Genomic DNA, 22,109 nt, shown 5'->3' with positions numbered 1-22,109 from the left:
TTATTGTTTTTTCACTCAAAGTTCTGTTTCATTATTCATCAGCTTTCACTCTGAGATGGCAAACAGGGCCGGCTTGTTTTTAAGTAGGTGTTTAACCCACAATGCCTCCGCTGATGTGCATCTCACAGCAAGTAGTCCCTAGAGATGGTCTAAATACCGTTATTAAAATATATTTTTGCGTGGTGCCTTTTAAACTCACTGTTTCTCGTATTGAGTGAGGCTCATGAAAAGTAAAGTATTTGACCCCAGTCTTGTGAATGGAGCTGCATATTCAATCTCTGTTCATTTCATTGATCTCTAACTGCTCATTTCTGCCACATCAGCTATTCTGCAGGCAGCCAGCAGGGGACACTGCAGTCTTGTAAACCCAGAGCACTTTGTGCCACTGTCCTCTGCTGTGTCTTGATTTTCAAATATGATGACACATCCTGAACAGAGAGACACGTAAGAGATGGACCTACTGCATCTGACCTGCAGATCTTTTCTTTAAATATCACCAGGTTAGCTTCAATATTGCAAGTTTTTATCTTTATGCTGTCACAGGCCAGTTTTCACAATCTGAAATTATATTTTAACTTTTGAGTAAGCCAAAACATGTATAGCAGCATGATAGAAATGCCTGGGGTCAGCATGATTTTTAACAAAAATTAAAACATAATTCCTGAATCCCTATTTTTGTGCCCTATTTATCTGTTGTGCAAATAAAATCGTATTGTATTAAAAAATGTTTAATATTTTTTCTAAATGATTATTATATTAAAGACTTTTCTGACCAGTTTATTTTAACTAATACTTTAACATTTTCAAACTAATATTTTCTTATATTTGCACTTCATTATTGCAAGTTATTATTATCTTTATGGTCTCAGAGGGCAATTTTCACAATCTGCAATTATATGTTAACTTGTAAATATGACAAAACATGTTTAGCAGAATGATTGAACTATTATTGGCATGATGTGGCTTTATGAAAATATGTTTTTAAAATCTTCTTTATTATTGTATTAAATAATTTAGTAATAAATGTAATTTAATATTATGATTTAATCATGAACAAAACCTTTTTTATTATTTAAGTTATTATTAGTTTTAAAACGAATTTAAACTTATTAGAATTTTTACTTTTGTGTTTTATTTTTACATTTAATAATATAATTTTTTTTATCCTTTATGGTCTTAGAGTGCATTTCTCACAATCTGTTATTATGTCTTAAAAAAAAAAAAATGTATACGCAAAAACTTTGTGCATTAAAAACCCATTCATTAAAATGTATTTAGGCTTGAATTTCTCAGATGGATATACGTGTGGGCCTGGCCATGATTAATTGCGTTCATTTATTTCTTTATAATTATTTTTTAATATAAATAACTAATGCACAAAATTAACATTTTAAGTTGACAGCTCATAACTCATAAAAATGAAAACCTTGTTGTCTGTCTTTCAGTATATGAGTACAGGAGTGATTGAGCTGGAGGCCTGTATTAAGGCTGTCAGAGTGTTGGCCATTCAAAAGCAAGCCATGGAGGCTTTTGAATTCCTGCAGAACGCTGTTTACATCAATCTAGGTCAGGTGAGGGCTTGCAACAAGTCAGTTTTCAAAGCTGCTCAGTTAGGAATGGTTTTTGAATGTTTGTCTATGTGTTCAGCTGTCAGAAGAGGAGAAGATCCAGCGATCCAGTGAGTTGTCAGAGCTCTATGAGCTCATCGGCTTCCACCGGAATTCAGCGTTCTTCAAACGCATCGCAGCCATGCAGTGTGCAGCGCCCACCATCCCTGAACCTGGCTGGAAGGCCTGTTACAAACTCCTGCTGGAGACCCTGCCGGGATACAGCCCTCTCTAGAACCCAAAGACTTCAGCAAAGGTAACACGAGATGATAGGGCTGGTTAAGTCATACTATTATAATGATTGATGAAGCTGTTAAGCCTAAATCTAGATGGGACTTTAACAAAAATGGTCATTCACAGACATTGTTTGGTCGATTTATTGATCATTTGAAGGACAGCCTTTTTAAGGTACTACCAGCTTTAGAGAATGCACTGGCAGAGTTTTTTGGTTTCAGACTTGTAAAGTGGGCTTGATTATTATTATTTTTTTTTAATAGAACCATGTTATAAAGTGAAATAAAAGTGTTTTGTTAAACATTGATTTGTATAACTGAATGCACCACATTGTGAAAGCGTATACTTTTCTTCTTGGCCTTATTTTAACTGATCTGATTGCATGTCTAGATAGACTGAAGAATGTGTGCATGTCTGTCAACCCAAGTACTTATGCAGTGTTATTTTAGTATTCTTTATATACTACAACAGTATTTATTAATATTTTGAATTGCCTATTATCAGTTTTCGTTTTAGCTTTAGTTTGAGTTATTTTGTGATGTGCTTTTGTCATTTGTCATTTTTTTTTTTTTTTTTAAATCTATTCATTTTATTTCAGTTTTAGTTTTGGATTTAATTTTAGTACAGCACAGCAGCTATTATTTTATTTCGATTAATTGCCAATGCAACACATTTTTTTGTGTGTGTGTGTAATATTTATATTTTCGCTTACACCTGTTAATTTTTCAGCTTTATTTTAATTAACAAAAATGAATCGGAACAGTTTTAGTATGAAAGTCTTATAATTCATCTTCTCATGATCCTAACTTAAGGTATTTTCACATTGTTCCTGACATATTACTAACAGTGTCATTAATATGCAGAATAATGTAATGGATAATAAGAGCAATCAGACTCCAAATTAAAAAGTTATGTTCATTCATGTTTATATTTATTTAGTCCTATAGTTAATCACAATTAGGCACTTAGGCAGAAACTAAGACTTTTTTTCTGTTTTTCTTCTCTTTAGTTTTGCTCACCCTGCTCTTCACATATCTGTATGACTATTAGTCCTTTAAAAATCCATATTGGTCAGGAGGTGTGTATAAGGTTGAGTATCTGTTTTGCCTGGTTGAAAGGCATTGCCCACCTCCATGTCCTCCAGCCTATTTAAAACAGACTCCTTCTGACAATAAACAAAGAGGTAATGTGCATGCGAGTCTGGAATAGAAATGCGGCCTGCGTGCATTATGATGCGAGTGGTGTACATGCTGATGTCTCAAGGTTTTTGATCCTGGATAATGACATCACCCCCCCCCCCCATGTTTGCTCTTTTAATTCGGTTGATGCTGTCGTTTTATTAATAAATGCATGCTATTACTGTGTTTTATTTCATGGTTGTCCTCTCGACCTGTTTTACTGCTGTTTACTGGCGTCTTTTGCAGTACAAAAGCAGAATATGAATACTTTGAATTGCTCATTTTTCTTTAAATACCTCAGACTCATAAAAAGCCTTTGGTTGATTCGTAATCTGCCCAGGCAAGTGACCTTGTCCCTCTTTGCATGCTTACAGAACAGCGTTGTGGGTTTTGAAGGGCTCTTCTCAGGGGTGATATATATTTCGGTCAGTCTTTGTGTTGGAAAATGGTGCAGAGAGGAGATCTGACCCTGAGCTGTGATGTCAGACTCTGAGGTGCATCACTTTAGGATCCTTAACTATATTCTCTTTAATATGAGATCCTCTCAACCTTCTGCCCGACTCTCACATGCATGGAATGATAAAGACGTTTAGCTTCAGACACAGCCTGAGGCTGAGAGTCTTCCTATATCGTTCAGAATGCTATGAATGGAAAGAGAAAATCATTACTATTCTTTAAAGATGACATACAATGGCATTCACAATATATTTAACCTCCATAATGTGACACATAATCACATTATTATGAGTGAAACAGAATATTTAGTCGAAGAACATGTACTTACTAATTGTTTTATTTTGTTGCAATGTGATGCCCCAAATTGACATCAACATAATTCTCTAAAACCTATTTAGAACGGCTTTGTAAGTGCAACGTATTGGCAACCACTGACAATGGCGTAGTAATAATGCTCTATAAACTATTTAGAACGGCTTCGTAAGTGCATAGCAATACATTGGCAACCACTCCTGACAACTGCATATTGATACTCTAAGAAACATTTAGAGAGCCCTAGCAAGTGATTAGCAACACTAAACTGTTGATTCTGTCAGCAAAATCAGTAATTTAAAGGCAGAAAATGGTATTACACTTTCATAAAAGATTTAAATCATGTGCAATATACCAAATAGCATTTATAAAGAAAATAGAGTTGATTTCACATGGACTTGAAGTAGGATTTATGAGTGCTGTCTCAATGCAGACCCAGCCGTTCCGTCATTTAGATATATTTACTCTTCTTACATCTTCATTCTATATTAATGTCAGGCAAAACAGCTGATTTAATTTTGATGCATCGAATCAGTGATGTCATTGGCCCCTGCTGGCGGGCCGTGGAGACCACCTCGCGTGTGTCCACTGAAGCTGAAGGGTGACCCTGGCTTACTGAAGCTTTAAGTAAAAGAGAGAAGAGGGCTCGGGTCAATAGAGACACCATGGAGTGCAGAGAGAGAAGAGAAAATGGGTTTTTAATTGGCCTGGGAGTTCTCGAGCTCAGCTCTCTTTACGCACAGAGAGAGCGAATATATCATCAACCTCTGATTGATTGCGTTTAGCTCAACCATTGTGCACAGGGATTTAGAAAGTCCAGTGAAAACACAAAGACTGAACACAGAACTGCAGCAGACCCTGGAGAACTTTAAAACGCTTCCAGGAGACTCCGCGGCCAGCCGTTATGATCCCTGAACTACAGAGGGATGTATGATTTCTAGTTGAAGAGGGAGCGAAGTGGCTGTTTTTAATAAATGGCAGCTAAATGTGCAGCAGCTGTTGTAAACAGTGCAATTTTGATGGGGTGATGTGTTGTGAATGAATGTTGGGTGCTCGTTGAAAATGCATGCTTTTTTTGGTCCATGTAATGTACTGTACTGAATTTGATAAAAAAATCTAAAAAAAGAAAAAAAGGCCCCCCCCCAGTGCTAGGATCAGATATATTCTAAAATTATAATTAAATTTATAGTGTAATATATTGCATATATATATATATATATATATATATATATATATATATATATATATATATATATATTTAATAATAAATGTAATATATTAATATAATTTCATATATTAATTGTACAAATTGAACTGTTATTAATATTAAACTATTGAACTAATAAGAGCCCACTTGGATGTCAATGTTTTTTTGTATTTTTCATTTTTTTTTTACAGAGGTTAATGCAATGATCTGATTATGCCAGACAATTTTATTTTATTTTTTATATGACTTATCCACACAGACGAAATTTACAGCCTGTATCATCGCCCCAATAAGTTTCTGATGTTGCTGATACGCTGTAGTATCTGCTAATGGGTGTCTGGATGCCAAATGCACATGGAAATTATATGCAGATAAGGTTATGTATAATAAAAAGGTTTGCTTTTTATCCATTTGTAGTTGCTCCCAGGAGGAGACGTGTGGTAAATAAAGCTTCTGCATTTACATGTAATATTCCACCGAGATTTGGCCCGAATCTGGTCTTCGTAGGGTTTTATCTTTTTTTTGCTAACACACACACACACACACACACATACACACATATATATATGTTAGCGTATTTTAAAAAAAGAATAAATAAGTTTTATTTGAATTCTGTTGTTTGTGTGAATGTACTTTTTAGACTGCAAGGTTTATGCATAAGTCATGTATTGGGAGTGTTTTCGGACAGACATGGAACATACAACAACATAAATTTTGCATGTTGATACCACTGATCCATTTGTTGCATACTATTGCAGTTGCCAAATTCTTTATTCACTTTCATACATTTGAAAAAAATATAATAAAATCATAGTAACTTTGACCATGCAGTCCATAATGCTACAACTATAAAGTCTAAAGAGAGCAAACACATGCTTTTCTATAGTTGTAATATGGGTAATATTAACCCAAAGACCTGGGTGAATTCTGATTTTATTTTTTTATTTTTTGGATGGGTGGAATGCAAATAAGGATGAATCTGTAATGTTTTATGTATGACAGAAAAAAATAGCATGTTTATTTAAGCAAGTTACATCTGGGAAGTATGTAGAAATGCACACTTTAAATGCATGTCTACCTAAATATGGCTGAAACTTTTAGTAAGCAAGAGGAAGTTAAGAATCCTCATGATTGCTTCTTGTTTGAGCACATTGAATTGTGGGATATAGTGTCTATACTTCACATTTTAACATCTGTAGTAGGTTTTTCATGAATACCATGCGAGTAAACTTTAGTAGTATTGTAGTGCTCTATTCTAAACCGCTTTTTGGAGACGGTTGATTCCAGTTTCTTGATTAAAAAGCGTCAGATGTTGCAGTTTTTGATTCCTTTGGTTTGGTGTGCAGACAAACACTCTACTGTAAAGCTTCGTGTGGATTTGCATGATTTGAAAGTAAGGTGAGTGTGAAATAAACAGTCATGTGAGCGGCAGAACTGTGTGGAGTGATAAATCCACGCAATCATTCCAGAGCAGCACGGATAAGCTTCACCTCACTCTCTCTCTTCAGCGACAGCCGTGCGAGTCGCCTGATGGATGAGTTTTGTAACTCGGCTGTTGAATGATGTAATTTAGGACTGTACATTTTATAATGCTTTTCTGACAGTTGGAGCAGAAAAAGATGCTGTATGTACAAACAAAGCTTGACTGAGTTTGACCTTCATGTCGCGTTATATTTCATCAGTTAAAGGGGACGTAAAGAACAAGGTTTTGATGGACAGTTGTTGTCAAGAATACTTAAAGGTACAGCCACAAAAACAGCATGTGAAAATGATGACTTTTCTTATAAGAAACTTTGACTTACATGAACTTCATGAGAGGGGAAAAAGGAAAGAAAAAGCTGCAAGAGCGAAGAATAGGCTACACTGAAAAACCAATTAAAAGGTGGAAACACAAAGGCTCATGTGAAGTAAATCCATCAAAAGTGGTGTTTTGTGTGTGTTTTAAATGCTTTCTCCTCCTCTCTGTTTGTAGGGACCCACCGTGGGTGGGCGGCAGTACAGTTACAGTTGCTTCATGAGCTGGTTTATGCATCTCGTCGTATGGTGAACCCAGGACTGTCTGTCAGACATCTCTCTTTTCTACTGCAGACTATGCTGGACTTCTTCTCTGACTAGGGTAAGATATGGGGCGAATGCACAAATGCCCTCCAGACTTTTAGGGCTCTTTAGCCATTTTTGCAACCATTGTTCGCCAATCTTCGGTTCCTTAAAGGAATAATTAACCTAAAAACGAAGATTTACTAAAAATGTACTCAGATTAGTTTTTTCATTGAGAAATATAGCATTACATCATTTGCTCCCCAATGGATCCTTTGCAGTGAATGGGTGCCGTCAGAATGAGAGTCTAAACAGCTGATAAAAACACCACAATAATCCACAAGTAAACTCCAGTCCATCAGTTAATGTCTTGTGAAGTGAAAATTCCTCTATCCATAATCCATTTCTTTCTCCAGTGAAAAAGTTGTCTTGTCTGAATCAGGAGAGAAATAAATATGCACAGATCAGGCAAATACAAACAAACGCTGGCTGTAGATGCTGTCAGCTCATTTAGACACCCATCATGTACCCAGAGAGATTCAGACAGACGGCACTCATCTAAAAGACAAGAGATGAAAAGAAAGAGATAGTGAGGATAAACCGTTCACTAGAGTGCATTTGTGTAGATTGATTCTGCTGCGGAGAGCACTTGTTCTTGTATTTTCAGGTCTGTATTTTATGGAATCGTCATATTATACATTCAGTCATACTCTTTTTAGAGGGTCATCTCTCTCTTTGCACAGTGACTTATTTTCTTTATTTCTTTAGAAGCTTGTTTGTGAATTTCGAATGCAGGGTCAGGGAAGCTACTTTTAAAATGCAGTTTCCCGAAGCAATGAAGTTAAATAACAGTCAAATTACTCATTTGAAAAAAACAGCTGGCTAATTGAGTCTCTAACAAAAAGTACAACTGTTTTAAAGCTCCTTAAAAGGGTAATATGTTTAAAAAGACCACAATTATAATACACTGAAATATAATATAAAATATACTTAAGAATTATAGTTTAATATATTTTAATTATACGATTGATATTTTATATTAATTAATTAATTATAGTTTAATCATAGTGAACGAAATTAATAACATAATAAAATAAAATAAATAAAATAAAAAGTGTATATTTGAAATATTACAATATTTATTTGTAATTTTAGGAACAGTATTGATTTAAAAGAATTGGTATGATTTTATTTATTTATTTGCATTTTATCTTTCAGTGTTTAAAAGAAGAGCCAGATTTGAAAGAAAAAAAAATTATACTGAACAACTAAATATATGTTGGTCCCTATCATTTGTTAAGTAATGGATGTATGTGCTCTGTGTGGTGTGTTACCTGGATTTTCCTGAAAGCCTCCATGTCTTTGAAAAGAGATTGATGTTGTTTTTTTGTTGTTCAGCCATAGTCCACTTCACAGCGTCCTGTCCCCACAGAGGTGTGCTGTAATCCTGTCTGCCTCACACACACACACACACACACACGGTCGGGCCTGCAGCTCTTGGGTATTGAGCTCTGTCAAGCTTATCATTTCCTACCAGACAGAACAAATCCAGAGTTCCCTCGGCTGAGCTCAGGGATTGGTCGAACGCTGTTTTCATCACAGTGTCAGAGTAACAATGGCTCCCTATGTTCTGATAAAACCCATTTCTGCACTCCTCTCTCCTTTGAGAGCCAAACGAATCACTCTTATTTTGTCTAACGAGCAATGTGATCTTTTTTCGGGTGTTTAAATGGAATTTCAGGCCTTCTTTTGGAGTTTAAACAGGAGCACGGATTCTTCAAGTTGAAGCCAGATATTTGACAAACAAGCATATGATGATATTTTGCGTTTTAATGACTTACACACAGGTATTTGCAGGTATTATTTCATTGACATTTCATTTAATATAATAACAGCCTGCTGTATGCTGTAGCATATTCCTCTTCTTGTTGATGTTTAGTAGATGTCTAAATAGGACTGTTTTACCTGTGTTTTTCTGCTTCTTCTACATTCTCATTGGATTTGACTTTGTGTCCTCGCTTAATGACTAAATGTATAATAATAATCGTGATATTTTTCCCCTCCCACTCATGCTCTGTTTATTTCTGGTTCCCACAATCCTGCATTTTTATGTTGTCCTACAGTAGGTTTCGCAAAGTTGTTTATTCTAAGTAATGTCAAAAATGAAGGGAAAATGAACAGTTGCTAACAGGCTTCATTATAAGCTGTGTTTTTCTTGTGTTTACATAAACCGGATACATAACCAGACTGGTTATTGTTGCTATGATTTTATATATAATGAAAAATTTTGATTTATTTTTTAAATAAATGTCAGTCACTTGGGAACCCTTATGTTGTTTACTGAGGTATTAATATATTTATTTTCAAATATTTGTTTGCATACAGTAGATGTATTAATTTACTTACATTTTATTAAAAAAAATTTTTTAATAATTTATTTTCTTTTTTATTTACTATTATACATTTTTGAGAAAAAATACATTTAAAATATATATTTTTTTGCTTTTATTTTATTTTATTTTATTTTATTTTTATGACTAAGTAACATTTTTCTAAGTTATTTCTGTATTGTTACAGGCACTTTCGATGAATAAGATCAATAAGACCAGAATAAGACCAAAGTTAAATATTAAATTAGCTGTTGCATGCAGTAAAGTCAAGCTAGTATGGAACTGGTTTGTATATATTCATGAACTTTGCTTAAATTAAAGAAAAAAATACTTATTTATTTGTTTGTTTATTCCCAAATATATGTTTATTTCATAAATGTATTTATTTACATACATTTAATTTCATAATTTTTTTTCTCATACTTTATTCTCTTTTCTTATTCATTCTCATAAATCTATGAGAATAAAACAAATAAAAAAATAACAAAAATATATATATATTTTTTTCCCCATAGCTGACCGGAGACTGGTCACATGACCTCTTCACTCTAATTAGTAGTTGCTTTACATTTGCCAAAAGTTAAACTTTTCTTAGCTTGTTGAAGTAGCTGAAAGCGCCTACATACTGTTAATATTACTACAATTTGCCATTTATTCCTGTAAATGAACAATATTTCATTGTTTTATGTCTGTAAGTCCAGAGGCTTTAGGAATACTACTATGGTTTACAGTTCAAATGTACTCCTTTTTTAAGCTCAAATGTAGTCCACAACTTATTTAGTCATTCTCAAGCTGAGTTGAAAAGTTTGATTCATCTTTAGCCAGTCGATTTGTTTCAGTCATCCGGTTAAAAAATGGACTCCTTTTGAGTCATCGCTCAAACCATGTATCCATTTTTCCCCCCAATATTAGTTGAATGCTGTTGGTTACATTATATATTGCTTATGGGTTTAATATTGTAGGTTTACTTTCAAGGGATTTATAATTAATCACATATTAATAAGAACATGCTTTAGAACTTCAATTTGTTCATAAATCGTACATCACTATCACAGCGTTGGCTTCTCAGAAGTTTCCCCTGTTCTTTTGAATTGCAGTAAGCATCCCACTTTTGACAGGATTGATGTTTGATTGAGGAGAGCTGCTCAGTCCACCTGAATTAAAACTGTGTGCAATCTGAGAGATGTGGTGAGGAGCTACAGTTTCAAAGAGTCAGATGGCAGGCCGCCCCGTTACACACTACTGTATAACGACTAATGATAGCAGCGGTTGTTAGAAACGTCCTCAACACAAAGGCACTGTACAGAACGGAGGTGTCTGAATGAAACACATTTGCTGGACATTGATCAGTGTCGATGCGGACTTTTGATGGGATAACAGAGCGGGAGATTCAGAGAGTTACTTTTAAGCACATGAGGGGTGCCGTCTTTGTCAGTCCTGACAGAATTAGAAGAAAAGATGGGGATTTTTAATTTGTGGTGAACAATTGCTCTGCCTACAGATAACAGGTGGATGCTTGTGTTATGAAGTAATTAATGCAGACAGAGAGAAAGAGGTGGAGAAACATATTTGCAGATGTGACAGATACATGCTTCTAGAATCTAGATGGAAGAGAAAACGATGAGGTTATAGAGAAGTTTATGTGTGTTTATTTTTCCTTTGTAAAGATTTTTTTTAAATTATGTTATTTAATTGTATTCAATTGTGGTTTAATGTATTATATATATATATATATATATATATATATATATATATATATTTAGATTTTTTTGGTTTTAGCCACTTTATGACTCAATTTTCTATTTTCCATGCTATTTCTGAATTGTTACTGGCACTTTTCATAAATTAGATATAAAATAAGGCAGAAGAGACCAAAATGAAATATTATATTAGCTGTTGCATTATGCACTAGAGACAAGCTATGGAACTGGATTGTAGATATTAATTAACATAAACTTTAGAAAAAGTTTCAATTTATTTATGTATTTATTTATTTCAATGAACACTAGTATTCAACAGTTTGGGGTCATTGCAGTTAAAAAAAAATATATACATAACACTTTTATTCAATGTGAATGCAATGCATTGTTCCTAAATAACACTGTAGCAATTTATAATGTTACAAAAACTCTATTTCAAATAAATGTTGTTCATTGAAACTTTCTATTCATCAATTTCATCATTTGCAATTTTTTTCCCCAAAATTTTAAAACAACACGACTGTTTTCAACATGGGTAATATATATAAAAAATGGTTCTGAAGCAGCAAGTCAGGATATTAGAATGATTTCGGAAGAGTCACGGGACACTGGAGTAATTATGTTGAAAATCCAGCTTTGCATCTCATGAATAAATTACATTTTAATATATATTAAAACATAAAACAGTTATTTTAAGTTGTAATAATACTCTATAATATTACTGTTTTACTGTGAATTTGATGGATGGACACAGCCTTGGTGAACAAAAGAGACTTATTTTGAGACAAAAACATAAATCATATTGACAATCCAAAATATTAGATTTTTGCTTCTAATTCTTTTAAAAATGTTTTTTTTTTTTTTGAAAATTAGCTAAGGTTCAGATAAATAAAGGACCAAAGAAAGACAAAAGACGTTGGTCAAGCAGATCCGATTACGAGTTGGTTTCTTATTAAAGTTCTCTGTTATTGTGAATGCAACACTAGTGTAAGTTGTTCTAAAGAAAAGTGTTTGTTTTCCTAGTCTGTAATTGACTTCTCTGCGAATGTAACCAAGTAAGTGCAGGGTACAAGAAAGTGGATAAAAACAAGTCCTGCCCTTCATTATTACTCTCCTCTTGAATATTTGTTTTCAGTCGTAAAATATGTGACATTACTCAAGTTAAATGTGTTGCAGGTGCAGTTTCATGTTGTTTTTAAGTACCTCACTAAACAACATTTCCCCAAAGTTTAGGAGTTTATTGTCAGGAAACGGATAGAAATGATGGGTAAAAGACTGAAAGAGCAGCAGAGCAGACCGAGAGAGACGCAGAGGAAAAGAAAGTGATGTTGTCGGCTAATTAGTGTTTTGTCAAGTTTCATTTGCCAGAGCTCACATGTCAGCAGGCCTGTGTTGTCTGCACGGAGCAGTGTGAAATAAGCTATTTGAGGTATGTGTTCGTTCGGCTGCTATTTTTGACGACGTTTGTCAAGAATGCCAAATAAAGAGCTTCATTTAGAGAGCTGGCGAAGACACTTGAGAAAATCTCACCGGATGAAAGGTGTAAATTGCAACACAGAGATTCATTTTCAGCTCCATTCCGATGTCTGTGGTGTTAATTTAGTTTTATTTAGAAGTTAGTAGCACATTTTGTGAATGGATGCGTCTAAATGACCTGCAGGAAACTCTCTGTGTTAAAGAGACACTTTGATTCTGTAAATGTGAATTATATTAATTGTCCAACTCTAATCTAAAAACAGTGCAATAAGACATGAAGATTTTCATTAGATGTTTTATTTTTTATTTTTTATTTATACGTGTGCAAAATACATATCTCACAGAAATATTGACTGGTCACATTTCACTGCAAAATACAAATGAAGATGAGAAAATTATGTTTTGCATAAAACAATTTGCATTCTTCTTTTATTTTTGTAATAATATGAATTAATTGTAATATTTTATTATATAACATTTTTGTTTAAAACAAAATACAAAAAGAATATAATACAGTGATTTTTAAAACATAACTGTGTGTGCTAATGTACTTTAAAATTTGGTTTAAAATCAAGAATAAGCTATATATATTAAATAAACTAAGATTCATATTACTATGATTGTTATTACAAAACAAGCTTTTATTAGAAAAATAAAAATATAGAAATGTATAGATATAAATCGTATTAAAATAACATTTTGGGGTCTAATGTTATCCAGGCATGTTCTGTGACATTCAGTCATATGCAGTCAGGTACATGGACTGAAAGTTTGCATGAATCAAAGTTATTTCAGACCTTTTAAACTGGATAATCTAATCTAACTCTCATACAGCTTTAAACAAACACACTCACAACCTTTACAGTTGGGCTGCGCGATATATCATTCTAGCATCGATATCGCGATTATCGCGATGTTAAGTATACTGATAGTTATATTTATAGCCTACTGATTGTTTTCTTTGCTTACACGAAGACACCGTGTGTACACCGGATGCGACTGTTGTCATGTGGCGTCGCCCTGCGCAGACTTTGTTAGTACGTCATCAAGATAACGAAGTATCAGTTTACCATTGGGGATTTGTCGCGTCACGTTGTGTCACATCCAGTGTAGACAGCATCACTGATTATAGACACCGTGAGAGCCACACAGATGCACGTCATCACTATATTCCATTCTGTTCCACCTCTGTTTGTGCCTGAAATGACAGACACACGCAAAATTATGTCAAAATGCAAGTATCATTGTAAACACAGTTGCTTAAGATGTTGGCGAAGGTAAACAATTGAGAAAGAAAATGAATGTGTAACGGTATATTGGTTCACAGCAGTTCAATGTTCACGACACGTTGCTTTCTGTGTAATGGATCTTAATCAAACAAAACAGAGCTTTAACATTGATTTATTATATTTAATTTATACAGTGAAAACTATGCAGTGTTATTTCACGTTTGATTATTAAATTTCTGTACTTGAACACTGTTAGACTTAGCCAGAAAAAATATAAAGCATAATTTCATTTGTATCTTTTTTCTATTATATTTATCTTGTAATTTATTTTCCATGATGATTTACTCACCTACAAAATCACCCCAATCATTAATATATATATATTTTCATGTCACAATATATAAAGCAGAAAAACTAAATATCGCAATGTGAGTTTTTTTCAAATATCGTGCAGCCCTACTTTCCAGCCCCCACAAGATATACACTCACTAGGTCTCTCTTATGGCCAACATACACACACATACACACGCACCTCACAAAACAACATCTTTCTCACTTTCAGGCTCTTGCTAAAAGCACCTTTGTCCCTGAAATATTAAGCGCGGCTCTGGGGAGACTGGGAGAGGGAGAGACGTTTTTTGACAGAAACACAGACAAGCAATTTGAAATGGATTTTAGGATGATGTACCTGGTGAACGCATTCAGAATATTTAGTGCTCTTTGCTAAGCTAGGCATAAATATAAATATGTACTAAAAAACATTTATTAGTTGTAAGCAATGCCCAGGTACCACCCAAAACACACTAGCAACAGACTAGCAATGCACTAAAATTCACTACATTTTAGTGTAACAATATGCTTAAAAGCACTCAGAACTCCTTGGCAACTGCACTGAAATACTGCTTTTTTGTTTTGTTACTCTAGTCAGTGTTATTTTAGTATTTTACTATTTTATATCATTTATTAATATTTAAAATAGTTTTATATTGATATTTTTACATTCATTTAAATGTTTTGTGATTTTATGTACATTTGTCATTGTTATTATCATTTTAAAATATTTATATGTAGCTTTATTTTTATTTTTGTTTTAAATATTGTAGTACTTTTATTTAAAATTTCAGCCTTTTTATTGTATTTTCATTTTATTTTGCTTAGTTTTTCAGTGTTCGTTTCGGTTTTTTAAGCTTTATTTATTTATTTTTAAAATAACCACCAATTTAAAGCAATCAGAGTTTGTTTTCATGATATTTTAAGAGGTACATCTAATGGTGTATATGCATATGATTGTATGCTTGTCCTTTCTATTTGGCTGTGTTCTGTCATCTAAAGTCTTTCCCTCAGGGGCTGAACCCTTTCATTTGATACTTGACTCGAAAATGTGCGGTACATCAAGTTAGTGACCCACGTGTCGTCCCTTCAGAGGCTGTGCAAAGTCAGTAATTATACCCTGATCAGACGGCATGCAATTACATGTAGTTTGAATATGATGCCTTTTGTGACTGAAGACTGAAGAGACGCAAACCCTCATCTGAACATTTCATGAATTGTTTAGCGAGTCACTTTTCCCTCACTGGCCCTTTCCTCACATTCCTGGGTGTTGATGGTTTCCATAGTAACAGCCCTTCCCTCTCTCAGCCGAAAGATGCGAGGGTGTTCTGCGGACCTTTGCGATGGACTATAGTAACGTCTAATCTATTGCTCCTCACTGAACTGCTGTAAACAGCAATTTTCTGAGTCGGTTGTCAGTTTGCCGTCTCCTCCCAGTTTTAGTGGATCTCAATTTACAACACTTTTTTTGTAGCCTGCATTTCTTCCTCCAATTGAGAAGCATTTGTCAGCATGTTGCGTGTTTGTTGGGTTTAAGTGCTCATCTGCAGTCGGTAATTTCATCGCAGTGGACTTCAGCGCCCTGTTTATGCATTATTCATAATTTATGTGACAGTCATCTCTGCTTATATCCCGTCAGCAGTCCTCACATCAACCTGAGCACTTGAGTTCATCACTGCCGACAGCTGTAGGCTTTTTACCTCAGTCATGTTTTTAGACTTTTTGTTGAGTCTATGACATTTTCGCATTACACACTTCCTCTTTTTTTTTCTGTCCTGACCCATCAAAAACGCTTTAGTTAAAATGTTCCCCAAGGAAGAAATAGTGGTTTGTTTCAGAATGCAAAATCAGGGTATTCTAAAGGGTTTATTTTTTATACAGTACATTATAAATTGTGAGTAAATATATATATATTGTATATATATATATATATATATATATATATATATATGTGTGTGTGTGTGTGTGTGTGTGTATATATATATATATATATATATATATATAAAATACTGTGTTTGACCCCCTTTGGCCTTCAGAACTGCCTTAATTCTACGTGGCATTGATTCAACAAGGTGCTGAAAGCATTCTTTAGAAATGTTGGCCCATATTGATAGGATAGCATCTTGCAGTTGATGTTATTCACATGCAATTTATCGTGCAGCCTTTGTTTGTTGATCACAAAGTACAAACTAGATGAGGAAAACTAGGATGCAGAGTGTATTCAAAGCACCGCTGTTACTGTCTAGAGAGCGTGGAATGGTGTTGTGATTGGTTATTACCATTTACAGTGCGTGGAATGGTATTGTGATTAGTTGAGCAGATATATAGCATTCTACAAAAAAGGGAGACAAGTGTTTGTCGCGGTTTGGAAAAAATGTTAGAAAAAATTGACCTAATAACTCTGCGAATATCGCATTTTGTATACAATTTTTAATTAACATTTCAATATCATCCAGATACAATACTGTAAAAAAAAATTCAGAGTTTGTCAGAATTAATGGGTTTTTGTTTGTCCACCCGCCTCTTGAGGATTGACCACAAGTTCTCAATGGGATTAAGATCTGGGGAGTTTCCAGGCCATGGACCCAAAATTTCAACATTCTGGTCCCCGAGCCACTTAGTTATCACTTTTGCCTTATGGCACAGTGCTCCATCGTGCTGGAAAATGGATTGTTCTTCACCAAACTGTTGTTGGATTGTTGGAAGAAGTTGCTGTTGGAGGGTGTTTTGGTACCATTCTTTATTCATGGCTGTGTTTTTGGGCAGAATTGTGAGTGAGCCCACTCCCTTGGATGAGAAGCAACCCCTCACATGAATGGTGTCAGGATGCTTTACTGTTGGCATGACACAGGACTGATGGTAGCGCTCACCTTTTCTTCTCCGGACAAGCCTTTTTCCAGATGCCCCAAACAATCGGAAAGGGGCTTCATCGGAGAATATGACTTTGCCCCAGTCCTCAGCAGTCCATTCACTATACTTTCTGCAGAAGATCAATCTGTCCCTGATGTTTTTTTTGAGAGAAGTGGCTTCTTTGCTGCCCTTCTTGACACCAGGCCATCTTCCAAAAGTCTTTGCCTCACTGTGCGTGCAGATGCGCTCACACCTGCCTGCTGCCATTCCTGAGCAAGCTCTGCACTGGTGGCACTCCGATCCCGCAGCTGAATCCTCTTTAGGAGACGATCCTGGCGCTTGCTGGACTTTCTTGGACGCCCTGAAGCCTTCTTTACAAGAATTTAACCTCTTTCCTTGAAGTTATTGATGATCCTATAAATTGTTGATTTAGGTGCAGTCTTAGTAGCCACAATATCCTTGCCTGTGAAGCCATTTTTATGCAACGCAATGATGGCTGCACGCGTTTCTTTGCAGGTCACCATGGTTAACAATGGAAGAACAATGATTTCAAGCATCACCCTCCTTTTAACATGTCAAGTCTGCCATTCTAACCCAATCAGCCTGACATAATGATCTCCAGCCTTGTGCTCTTCAACATTCTCACCTGAGTTAACAAGACGATTACTGAAATGATCTCAGCAGGTCCTTTAATGACAGCAATGAAATGTAGTGGAAAGGTTTTTTGGGATTAAGTTAATTTTCATGGCAAAGAAGGACTATGCAATTCATCTGATCACTCTTCATAACATTCTGGAGTATATGCAAATTGCTATTATAGAAACTTAAGCAGCAACTTTTCCAATTTTCAATATTTATGTAATTCTCAAAACTTTTGGCCACGACTGTATATATATATATATATTGTTGTTTTGAGGCGATGCCGTTTATATATATATATATATATATATATATATATATATATATATATAAATACAATATTATTTATTATTAAATATAAAGGTTAATATGTGTAAATATAGTTATAGCTAATTATGCAATATTCATTTTATGTGTAAATATATTAAGTATAGTGAATTGTGTGGTTTTATGGTGATGCTGTGTTTATTTGTATGTATGTATGTATTTATTTTCATATATTATTTATTTCAATGTAATATATATCCTTATATAAGGTTGAAATATATTTATAATGCATATCAGCCATTGAAAAAGTCATTCATATCCATTTTATGTATATATATATATATAAAAGTAAAAGTAAAATGGTTTGTGAGTGCAGTTTATGTCATTTATAGTAATCATAAATAACGTACTGGATGGTGTTTAGCTGTAGACTGGGTTTAGCAGCTTTTTGTCCAGATGTTCCTCTGAATTTGAATGAATTTTGATTAGGTCTGTTTTTAAGAAGTTTATCTGCATCAGTAAGACAAAGATCGTCTGTGAGATTTAGTTTCCTTTGTTCGATAAGATTTGGCAAACATCCATGTGAGGTATTTCCTGCTAAATGAATCACTTCATAGAAAAGACACCATTTGATTAGCAGTGACGTCGTACGAGAAAAATCTCAATGAGCGATTAACATTTTTTCACCCTGTTAATTGGGGTCACACGCAAAGTCCACATCAGAAACTGTGAATACCTTATGTATTGGGTTCCTTTTGTTGCAATATTTTTGATTAATGTTGAGAACAAAGGAAGGAAGGGCTATTGAAATCATATGATATTACTGAAAGAACCTTTTAAAATAATTTAAAAACTGTGCCCAGATGCATGGTGGAGTTAGAAATATGATTCATGCATACTGTTTTGTATTTAAAAAAAAAAAAAAAAAAAAACCTAAACCAAATAGCTAGTTAACAGACAATTTCCTCCTTTTGATGGATTTAAATGAGGATATATATTTAATTCAAGTACCGTGGTTTGAGATTATAGCAAGACCCCTCATCATTTACTAAGAGAAATATTATCACCTACCCACTTTCTCTCAATCTCACAGACACTTTAGTGTCCATTAGTAAGAATATGAATCACTTTGGCTCTGACTGGTCTGACGGCTTTTTAATTTAATTTTCTTTCTACTCGTTTATCTTTTCAAGATAATCTTTTTAACCAAGAAGCACTGATAGAAACATTCACTTTCTGCAGTGGCCTGCCAATATCGCATCTTAAAAAGGCTGAATTTTTTATTTTACACTTCAAGTATGTAAAATAGAGAAAATGAGATCATGATAAGGCACGATGAATTGAAAGCAGAAGTTTCTTTGCGGTCTTTTTATGATTTGTTTTCTAGGTTTCTGTAAATAGTCAAGTTGGTTTGAGAGTTCTCCAAGTAGATGGACTCTTAAGTGTTTGGTTTTGGTTTTCCCTGTTGTTGTTTTTTAAAATTTATGTTATATAACTCAATTGTAGGCAGGCAGAAATCCCATATTCTGTCTAAAGGTGATCCAGAGATGCACACAGGTCTCTTTCAGAGCTGTCAAATGAACAATGGACACAGAGAGAACATCTATTAAATAGTTGTTTTTAGATTTGACCTGTGTGGTTTGCATGTATGTAAGAACTAAAGCCTCTGTTGTAGTGGGCAATTTAAAGTGTAAAAAAACCTCCCTGCATTCTGACTTTGTTACATATCCATTTTATGAGTTTCTTGCATTTAATGGCATTAACATCATTGCTTGCATCACACTTGTTCTTTAGATGAACTGACCACCTCTAACCTCTTCGATGTCCTAAAATTACAAAGGATTAGAATGAATTTTTTTGTAGTCTGGTCTCGGAGCCAGATGGGTTTTTGGTCTATTATTCCCTCAACATGACTGTTGTGAAGGATGTGTATTATACCTCTTCTCATCCTCTCATCCTTCTCCTTCTTACCTTCTCAGATGGCACTTCACCGTGGGCCAGCTGCACCCCTGTGTGAGGAATGAGAAATATCGATGGGACTGATCTTTCTTGGGGTCATGTTAAATCATTAATGGCAGCTCTAAGTTAGTTCCACCTTTCCGTCTGCCACAGGGTCTGCTGTCTGCCAGCAACTATTTTATGAAGCTTTCAATTCCCATCTGCTCAGCGTTCAAAGGATTCCTTTTGTTTGTAGAACAAGTAACCTAATAACAGTGGTAGTAGAAGTAGTAATAATAATAATAATAATATTAATAATATTTTAAATATAACATTTTGTTTTGTTATTTGTGATTTGTTATTTATTATATATACAAATATTAATAGATCATGTTTTTTATTTTAATTAATATTTATAAAGCCTTTTTGATTTTTATCACATCATTATATTATAGATATAAAATATCAATAATAATAATAAATATAGCGATAACAATAATATTAAATTATTTTATATTATTAATGTTATTATGTTATTAATAAACAAAATGTTATAAATCATGCTTTTATTATTTAAAATGTATATTTTTATATATTAACATTTTTAATAATAAGAATAAATTATTATCATTTTGTTTTATTATTATTGTTTATTATAACATAATACAAATCATGTTAATACAGATATGTATTTAATGTTATTGCAAAATGCTACAGGAATTTTATTATTATTATTATTAATATATAACTATATATATATATATATATATATATATATATATATATATACTTTAAAAATGACATTATTTTCCATTATACATCCATTAAACATCCATTATATTTGTCCGTAAAATGTTATAAATTATTAAATATTATTATTGTTTTTATTATTATTTCTATATTTTTATATTGTATATTTATACTTTTTTCATTTTAATAATAATGCTAATAATAATAAAACAATAGTAATAACTAAAATAATATTTATAACACTTTGTATTATAAGAATAATATTATATGTATTATTATTATAAAAAAATATGTCCGTCCATTGTATTTGTCTTGTCTGTAATGTGTTGCATGCCTGTTGCTCAGTGCAGCAGGGATTCTCTCCAAGTGTTTGGATCTGATTGTGACTGCAGCGAGATCATTGGCTTTATCGGAAAGGCTCTGAGGTGTGAATTGATGGCAGAGTTAAGCTGTAAACTTTTTTTATAGATAGAGTAGTCAGTCACATTTACGACACTCACCTGTGAAAACAGAGCTTAAAATAGACCGGTCGTGAGCCATGCACGTCTCCCCTCTTGATGTACGGACGCTCCGATTATTTGCTTTGTTCAATTTCTATCTCGCTCCGGGCTAGAGACCTGTGAGCGAGGATTGTGGGTAATTTCACCCCTTGGGGCTCTCAATGCTCTTTGAATGCGTTGATGATCTGCTGATTTATGAGGTGTGGTGTTGGCTCTTACACTGAAACAGTGATGTTTCAGAAGAATACTAGTCTTAAAAGCTCATCCAATCAGATTTTAGCTCCATATCCATTTTATAAATCATTTTTGTATACAATGGTTTGCAAGAATTTTTAACTGATTGTGTTAAGGTGTTATATATAAAATATGTATAATAATGATAATAAATAATAATATAATAGTAATGTTTGTTTTACATTTATAATATTTTATATTATTATTCATATATACTACTAATAATAATACTAGCATTATTAATAACAACAACAATAAAATATTTGTATATATTTTTTTATATATATTTAACATTTTAGTGTTATCTATAGCTACATAATATTTTTTTTTATTATTATTTATATTTATTTATTTGTAATTTTCACTTTTTTTTTTTTTTTTATAATTTCAGTATGTGTTTCTGTCCCAGAAATAACAATACACATTCTCTTCCTCTCTTCACAGAGAAGAAAGAAATGAGCCAGAGTCTGGAAAACTACACGTCAAAGTGTCTGGGTGGAATGGAGGTGATCAGCCTCTCTGATAGACTCAAACTTCCTCCTGTTCCCTTCACCAAACTGGCCATCGTCAGGTGAGAGAGCTTGTACCAAACATAGTCACACTTGCATTTTTCTAGACCTACTCTGATCTAAACAGGCTGATTTTTGCTTCTGCCTCTTTAAATATTTCATATGTAAATGAGATGATTTGCATATGTGGGAGCTCATATGTTAATGAGCTCATGGTTGTGGCTTTATGCAGCTTAGCTTCAATAAATGCTTTTGATTGTTATTGT

General features: G+C 33.7%; 1 protein-coding gene and 1 pseudogene across 1 annotated transcript in view; one reads left to right on the top strand and one right to left on the bottom strand.

The window, feature by feature from the left end:
- stpg1 (sperm-tail PG-rich repeat containing 1) overlaps positions 1-22,109 on the bottom strand; it is a 382,184-nt gene that overhangs the window by 72,954 nt on the left and 287,121 nt on the right. The gene's annotated exons all lie outside the window — the stretch shown is intronic.
- Positions 1,322-22,109, top strand: part of LOC132144851 (trafficking protein particle complex subunit 9-like) — a 59,529-nt pseudogene continuing 38,741 nt past the window's right edge.

This window comes from Carassius carassius, chromosome 8, assembly GCF_963082965.1.
Source record: "Carassius carassius chromosome 8, fCarCar2.1, whole genome shotgun sequence".
NCBI classification, from domain to species: domain Eukaryota; kingdom Metazoa; phylum Chordata; class Actinopteri; order Cypriniformes; family Cyprinidae; genus Carassius; species Carassius carassius.
Note: the sequence above shows the minus strand (reverse complement) of the source record. Positions and strands in the feature narration are given on the sequence as shown.